The following is a 9,439-nucleotide window of genomic DNA, read 5'->3' as shown; positions in this document are numbered from 1 at the left end:
CGGACTCTCAACCACTGCGCCACCAGGGAAGCCCGAAACTGTCTCTTTTAAGGCTTATTCTCCACTTAGGTCCTCGATGCCACTGTTTTCTGTGGCCTCTGGCTCTATTAGTTACACCTTTCCAACTTCCAACTTCAGTTTTTATATTTCTTCTGGCTCTCTTTCCTCTATATTCCTAAAAATAAAATTCCCAAGATCCAGCAATTGTTCATGTTATTTCCCTCACTCTCCAAGCCTCTAACTCATAAAACTTTCGCTTCTATCTCATTATCCCTCACTTCCAAACTCCTTGAAAAAGACTTCCATCCCCTCTCCATGCCCCAAATTGCTTCCTCACCAAAGATCTCTTGAGTGCAAAATCAAATGATGTGGTCTTCCCTGGTGGCACAGTGGTTGAGAGTCCGCCTGCCGATGCATGAGACGCGGGTTCGTGCCCCAGTCCAGGAAGATCCCACATGCCGCGGAGCGGCTGGGCCCGTGAGCCATGGCCGCTAAGCCTGTGCGTTCGGAGCCTGTGCTCCGCAACGGGAGAGGCCACAACAGTGAGAGGCCCGCGTACCGCAAAAAAAAAAAAAAAAAAAAAAAATCAAATGATGTTTTCCCAGTCATTCTTATTTGTACTGAATTGCATACCAAACTACTAAAATATTTTCCCACCCAACTCAGATTCACTAAGTAGGTTTTTAGGACATTCATTTCATGATTTGCCTCCTACTTCTCCATTTCTTGAGTTTCCTTCATTGTATCTTCTTCCACCATGTGACATTTTATTAGTTACTACCCCCAATTCCTTCCCTGAGTCTTTTCCTGACCCAAACTCACTTGAACTCACCCAAACTCATCTCCATGTATACAATTTCACTATGACCTCTAAGATACCACACTTTATTCTTCAGAGTTCAAACACATGAACACATTTTCAAAATGTCTCTCAGATTTGTCATCCCTTTACATTTTTATTGTACTGGACATCCTCACTTCCTTTTGTCGGAACTACCCACAGAGTTGGCAAGCTGAGCAGAAGGCTGGATTTCAATCACCAATCTGTTCCTTAGCCAGAGCATTTGTATAGTACACACACACACACACACACAAAAACCATTTCTGCTGTTGCAGTCCTACTCAGGGTACCCTTTTTAGCTGCCCGCTCTTAACCTGAAGAGACAGTACTTCACCCTGGGCCCCACCTCTTGTCTCTCTTCCTCCACTTCTGGCCTCTTGCCCTTGCTCCAACCCCTATCCTAAGCCCAGGGTCTTCTCTCTATGCTGAAACCTATGTTTCCATTAGGTTTCCAGCCATTCGGCTTCATTGTGTTCCATTGCTGGATGAGTTCCAGGAGTTTCACATCAAAAATGGAGGGAAGGACAGGGCATAAGGACCCCTCAAGCTAGATTACTGAAATCTAGTCAGACCTTCCACACTTTCAGGATTCATATCCTGCTATCATCTAGATGGCCTGGACCTTAGATAAATTAATCCAACCTCCTTCTGTAACTTAGTTTCCTCCATTGTAAAAAATGCAGGTAATAATAGTACACAATTCATGGGCTGTGAAGGGGTTAAATACATTGATTCACATAAAGCACTTAGAAGAGCGCCTGGCAGAAAATAAGTGCTCAGTTAAAGGTAGTTAGCACTATTATTACTTCTTCTTTGTCATAATGTTAAGAGAGCGTCTGTCCCAATCTCTGCCTTAAATTGCTTTACCTAAGGACTCCTTTAGTTATCCTAAAGAAGTACCAGACAAGTACCAGGAGAGTTGCATGGGAAAGTGGAGGAAAAGCTACATAAATAATAATAACTAATAATAACAATAATATAACAATAACAAGAATCATATATTAATAGTAAATCAAAACTTCACTTGCATTATCTAATGGAATCCTTACAAAAAATTTATGTGGCAAGTACTATTATTACCTCCATTTTACAGATAAGGGAAAAATTTCTTAGATAATTTTTCTTAAATTGTCCAGATAGTCTGCCTCTAAAAAGTTTCTAGAACATGCTATTTTGGCATCCCTTTCTTGCACATTTGCCTAAGAACTCTGCTTCTGATAGATTGCTTGGAGATTCCTGCTTCTTTAAGCAATGCCATGACACTCCACCTCCATGCTACTAGTAGTAAAGCTCTTTCTCTTGTGATCCAAATGGACTTCTACCACATAAGAATTTGTTGAAACTCTGAAGAGGGTTTTTATTCCATGCCTTCAGCAGACTTAAGTGGAAAATGAATGGGATTCAAAAGCCTGGGGCACTCTTTCCCAATAAAGATAATGTATTTTCCTCATAGGATTGCTCTGGCAGAAGCCAGCAAGGAGAATGACTCAAATTTCTATACAGGCATGCAAGTTGGCCAACCTAGCTATATCCATTCCATGTCTGCCTGGGAGAGGGGACAAGCAAGGACCATGACCATCCCCAATTCCACGTGATATATCCTTCAGCCAACAGGGTTTCTGCATACATTCTCAAAACCAATTATTTCCAGATTGGGATGTGTGCACAAAACAATTCACTGGGGTACAGGAAGAAATGTACAATTCCCACTTATATTGACTCTTTAAGAAAATAAACTAAGCTGTACTAAAATGTAACAAATGGATTGACACCGACACCCTCACAGTCTGCAGGACAGAAAGTCACAGGTCACGACTAGTATCCCCAAAGAAATGAAAGTCAACTGTTGCAAATTTAATGGCTCTTTCTCTGTGCAGCTAACAGTTGGTACTGTGCTATCTAACAAGAATTTCAGAAAAATTAACATTCATGTTCTTTCAGAGAAAAAGTGACTTTTAAAATGAACAATTTTTTTCAAGACACTCAAGCTACTGAGAGAGCATGTCTGTGTCAATTATTTTTTTAAAAAAACTTCATCTGAACATTGAAAAACTTGGAAACAAGTTTTTCTAATCTATTTATAATATTTCTAAATTACAAATTAGTTCCAAGGGCAATTAAAAGATAAAAACAGGGGCTTCCCTGGTGGCGCAGTGGTTGAGAGTCCACCTGCCGATGCAGGGGACACGGGTTCAAGCCCCGGTCCGGGAAGATCCCACATGCCGCGGAGCAGCTGGGCCCGTGAGCCATGGCCGCTGAGCCCGCGCATCTGGAGCCTCTGCTCTGCAGCGGGAGAGGCCACAATGGTGAGAAGCCCGTGTACCGCAAAAAAAAAAAAAAAAATGAAATGGACCCAAACTGCTTAAACCTTTGTTTTAGACGCATTTTTCAAAATAATAAAAATGCAACACTTTTAAGTTTGTAAGAACATCTAATTGGCACCAGGAAAATGGGGAATTTAATAATAACTTTTCAAGGCTTTGCATAATTGCTAAATACAGGTAAATAAAAATAAGTCAACAATGAACTCTCATTAGTATCTTCATATCTTTGTGATGTAACTTTTTTAGCTCTGATGGTCAAAAAACCAAAAACTCAAAAAACAAATGAAAAAATCCAAGTATTAAATTAAGCTGAAGTATCTGACTTTTAAATCACTCTTCACAAATAATTAAACGAAGATTTTTAAGAATAAGGAAGCATATTAACCATGTAAGTCTTAATACAGTTAATATATTTAGTGAAAGTAAAATTATTTTCTAGCGATACAAGAATCATTTTTTAAAATATTTATCTCATCGTTCTTACTTTCCTACATACATATACATACACACACACACACACATACACACACTATACCTAATACTGTGGAAAATGTCTATAATTTAGAGATAAATAAACCTATATTGGCGTGTATTCATTATCTTCTCTGTTACTGATGAGATACACTATTTTAAACAAGATCTTTGAGAAAGAGAAGAGGAAGGTACATTTACACTTCCAGAGTCCTTTGAATAATCTTCCTTCAAGTTCCAGTCTCCCAGAAGGCATAGGCAAGTGTACTTGGGGCCTTAAGTTCTTCCCACACTCCTGATCTTTTTCCTAAGGCAGGCAGCCATCCTAGGGATAGCAACGCATAACTTCTTAATTCACTAAGATGTTCAACTTCTGTGTTAACAATAGCATTTTTAGCTGCTCTTGAGAAGTAAATATCATAATTTCTCATTATTTTAAAGGAGATTAAAGGTAGTTCAAAATTAATAAGAGTCTTAATGTATAATTCCAAAAACAAAAAAATCTATCTTATTAATAATTTTTAATTATACAAACTCATAACCACATATTACTTTTAATAACAAAGTTCTGTGAATAAATTTTAAAAACATCTAAATTTATGTAAACTAAAATGCTACAGTCCATTGTTTCGCATACTAGAGTCTGCAAGAATATTCTCGGAGATATACTAATTAAATCAAACTTGATTTCAAGTTTTCTTTTGTTTTGATAATGGCGTAACACAGGTTTAAAGAGGTATATACTGGATAACCCAAACAATTGCCTTAAAACAAAACTGCAATCTATTTTGGAGTAAAATGTTACCACCTATATTTACAACCATATTGGGACTAAGCAATCATAAAAAGACACGATTTAATATTTAATCCACTTAATCTCCAACATTAAATCAAAAACTGTGGAATTCAGTAACCCTTTTTGCTGTTAGTTGATGTTAAACAGGTTATACACATCATTCAAGAATTAAAAACACTGTCATAGCAAATTTATATGTAGAAAACCTCAGCACAAATAATAGAATTAATGTGCATGACTGATCTGTAACCTGATAAATATGGCTTGACTACTGTATTGTTTGAATGAGCTATAAACACAATGCAAGTTATAAGAAAATTGTTTCAGTTGAAAAAGCCAAGTTTATCTAAATAGAAAAATATAAACGAATTTAAAGTGATTTTCATGTTCTCACAAAGCTTTATTTCCCCATAAATGTTTTATAAAAAGGTACTAACAAATATTTGAGAAAGACCCAACTTTATGGCTTATTTATTTTGTTTTGTCTATGGAATGTCTCAAAAAATACTTTTCCACTTACTCAAATAACATCTTAGTTGTATTATTAGTTGGTAGATTCAGCAGAACTAATTCACCTATATTTACATATTAAGCAATAGTAAAAATGACTCTCACCTACAAAAGATTCAGAAGCAACAAGCTTAAAATGTACTATAGGCATAAAATATTTAACCAAATTTAATATGTAATTATAAAATCATGTAATGCATTAAATCTGTTTTTATTAATTTAATTGCAACCATGGCTTTTAATTCTTCACAGAGGCTTTGTGCTGTTAGTTTCCATATCAGACACTCTTATGAGCTGTTTTGAATTTCATTTACATTTTAAAATATACTCTGCTGTCAAAGTCAATTGATTGCAGAACCCATTCTTCATATATATATTACACACACGCACACATATATATATATAAATGTTCCAAACAGTCTCTGAGGATTAAATAGGAATAAGAGTACCTACCTTTCAAGTTATGCCTTTTGGTGCCTAATCATGGTTGAGCTATGGAAGACTTCTAAGTGACTATATATTACTTATCATAATAGAGTTATGATAAAATAATACAACATGGTAATACTTTCTGATAAGAACAGCCCATGCTTTTCATTACAAGAAATTATGGAATTATTAATAAGTTTTCAATAATTTTTGTACTGAATTTTTACTAAAGATAAAATTTTAATATCCTATGCATGCAACTGGATCATTAAAAATGATGAATTATGCAGGTACAGAGATATATTTGTTAAGTTTATTAAGCCATTGCTTATTAATAAAATTTCATGATTCAAATTTGATTTTGAACATGTGGACCAACAATCAAAGAGTCCTTAGGAGGAAAGTATTTGCGGAAGATGGATCTTTAGGAGATTTACATTACCCAATTTAATTCTTAAGCTTATGAAAAAATGTAAACATTCATTAGATCTACAAAATAAACCTTAAGTAATCAGAGTAGAAAATGTCTGATTTTAATTCTTGCTCTTCACATCAAATGAGAAATTATCTATATAAGAAATAGAAAAACTAAGACTTATGACAGCATCCTTTCTTTTAAAGAGAGCAAATTCCCCATACTGACATAAATATCTATGTGCACAGAATTTTTAATCTAAATTTAGTGGATAAATTTAATTTTATTAAAATTCTCATAAAGATAAGCATTCCTGTTTTACCCATTTTAGAACAAAATGCTCTATTTCAAGATATTGGACTCAAGAATAACACCTGGAAATGTGATGGAAAACTGTCATAAGTCTATCAGAATAATGACTCAACTACCTAAAATGTTTTCTTTTTCCAGGTAAAAACAAATATGCAACTTAAATGTAAATGTAAATAAATATGTTTTCGGGCATGTGTGTATGCATACACGCCATGTGTTTAAAAGAATTGTAACAGTTCTATAATATATTGTGATCCAACAGTTCATTCTGATGTGTTCCACACATACGAATACCTTAGAAATCACTAAATTCTTTTTTCCTCATTTCACTTTGAACTAAAGCACATATACATGGACTGTTTTTTAAAGTATTATTTTACATGTAAACAGTGCCATCTTGTGGCATTTGTAACTATTTGCACACTGGCATAAAATTCATTAAGGACTGTAATTGCCATTTTCTTGACAAGTGTACAGGTTATTGAACACCCTTAGTCTAAAATCAGTTAATATTTTAAAAATAAGAGAATTTTACAGCATGTCTTCAAATAGAAATTTTAAAAGAAACTAAGTCAAGAACCCAAGATTCTATTACTATAAATCTTCTACTAACCAGATATTGAATCTTAGACTATGTAGTCACTCCGGACCTCAGTTTCCTCATCTCTAAGACTGTCCAGCTAAGTTATTAGTTAATTGCCTAAAATTCCATTTGATTCTAGCTTTGGAAATTTTTATGAGTATTTCTGATTTTAGAATTCTAATATGGAATACAGGTCTGTTTATGACATATGTTTTCATATTCATCTCTTTTATAATTTTAGGTTATTTGATTATGCACTCTGCTTGAATTTTCTTCAGAAATAAATCTTAATTTATACTTCTCCCTGTCCAAATAACCTTCCCCTAACAATACACATTAGAAAGATGTCACTGAATTGTGAATAAAAGTAAATTCAACTAACTGAAAACAAGTTTTTAAAAAACCTTCTGTAAAGATAAGGGTGCATGCTTTAGGTAAGATGGGATCAACGTCAAACCAAGTGCCCAAAAGCTAATGGGAAAGAAGTTCCACCAAAGCTTCTAGAATCGTAAGTGTTACAGTGAAACAGAACAGTCTCAGAGTTGAGCAGCTCTACCTAACATCCCGAGAGCTCTGACCAACTCTACTGTGTATGGCAGGCTTGCCACCTTGGATTCTGTACTACCATTTCATTCTTCCTCCATATCAGTCATCAAAACTCAATTCTTTTTTCAAAACGTCTTGCTCTGATGTATACTTTATTACTTAAACTCTGGCATCCATCTAGTCCAGGAACTCAACCTCCTAGGCCTGCATTACTAAAACTGCCATCATGGTTTACTGCTTTTCAAAAACTGATTTAAGAACTTGCATCAGAATCATTTGGGATGCTGGTTAAATCATGTCATCTCCTAGACTCCAGAAAGTAGACCGGCACTGTCCAATAGAAAGATGACAAAAGTCATCTATGTAATTGTAAATGTTCTGGTAGACAGATTAAAAAACTAAAAAGAAACAAGTGAAATTATTTTAATAATATATTTTATTTAATCCAGTGCATGTATAGTATCATTGTAATATATAATCAATTACAAAAAAAATCAATATACTTTACATTCTTTTTTTATACGAAGTCTTAGAAATCGTACTTTATACTTGTAGCATGTCTCAATTCACACCAGCACACTTCAAGTTCTTAAGTCACATGTGACTAGTGTCTATGGTACTGAACTGAACCAGACTGAAAGAAGGAGGAACAGAAGCCAGGAATCCACATAGTTTGCAAAATACCCAAGTCATTCTTTCACATGCTCAAGTTTGAGAACCACCACTCTAGATGGTCCACTACACAATCTATTCTACTACCATTACTGAATTTACACTTGAAAAAAAATGCCCCTTTAATTACAACAATCCTAAGAATTTAGAAATCCTTGTACATTTAGTTCAATCAACTCAAATGGGTATTGGTATTCAAAGCTCCCTAAAAGTGGCCTTACCGCCAACCTGCTCTCCAACTAGAAAACATTTTGGGTTCTTCCATGAAGTTTTCCTAGGCAAATATTCAAATATTTATTTAACAAATATTTGTGGGGCACCCAATAAATGTCATCATGAATCCTCTGCCAAAACAGGAAGATACAAAAGATACTTTAAATAATGATAATGTAATTGTTTTCATTGCAACAGTGAAAGCAGTGCTCTGAAATAGCACTATGGGATGCTATGAGAGTTCTGCATAAGAGCAGAACCTTATACCCTGAGGGGTAAAAGAAAATTTCTTTCATGCAGAAACATTTAAGTTTAAAAAGTATGGATATAATCAGAAATTTGAACAGATAAATCTCAATTTCTGGGCAGAGGAAAGCACCTTACCAAAAGCCCTGAGTTTGAAACGTTACTAAAGGAGTAGGCAGGTTAGAATAGTAACCTGAAAGGAGGCTGCCAGGTAGGCAGAAGCCAGATAAGGTCCAATTTATGAGCCTTCAACTGTTTTTTAAGGATGCATATTTAAACAGAACTAGATTACAAATCCTCAAAAAGCACAGACCATGCTTTCTAAGCCTTAATCATTTCTTACACCTCCTCCTAGAACACAAAGAAAGTATTAACAAACACTTCCTCTATATATGGAAATCTCATATATTTTGCCAGCCTTCTAGAATCTCCAAAATTATACTAACGATTATTTGCATCTACTATATTATTATGAAACTGAAGGAAGTCTTTCCTGAAGTGCTAAGTAGTAAATTCCTTAGAAAGAGAAACAATTTATACATGAAGTAAGGTGGGCATCATGCTCTACCAGTGTGATGCCAGAATTCTGGCTCTAACCCAAAATCCTGGTGGAAGGAATGAAAAGGTGGTGATTTAAACACACGCATACACACTTGTACCACAGAGACTAAAGAATGTAAGGAAAATATTTCACAGGGTCAAGTCAGCTTATTACCTCTTATACCTGTTTCACTCTTCAAACTGATCAAATTCTGATACCTAACACTGTGACTAGGCAGAGTTCTGAGATGGCCCCCCAAATTTGTGGCTTCTAGGGAGCACATACTATATAATCCCTCCCCTTGAGTGTGACCAGAAATGTAATTATGAGGCAAAACCACTTTGAAGATTAGCTTCAACAAAGAGGAAATTATCTGGCTGGGACTGACCTAATCACATAAGCCCTTTAAAAGGACCTCCCTGAAGTCAGAGAGACTGGAAGTGGGAGAAGGCCTATGGAAGGGCTACCTGGCAAAAGCACAAGGCTGGCCTCTGGCCAACAGCTAGCAAGCCAATGAGAACCTCAATCTAAGAACAAGGA

The sequence above is a fragment of the Monodon monoceros genome, unplaced genomic scaffold, assembly GCF_005190385.1.
Source record: "Monodon monoceros isolate NGI ecotype Baffin Bay Population unplaced genomic scaffold, NGI_Narwhal_1 Super_Scaffold_20, whole genome shotgun sequence".
NCBI classification, from domain to species: domain Eukaryota; kingdom Metazoa; phylum Chordata; class Mammalia; order Artiodactyla; family Monodontidae; genus Monodon; species Monodon monoceros.
Note: the sequence above shows the minus strand (reverse complement) of the source record.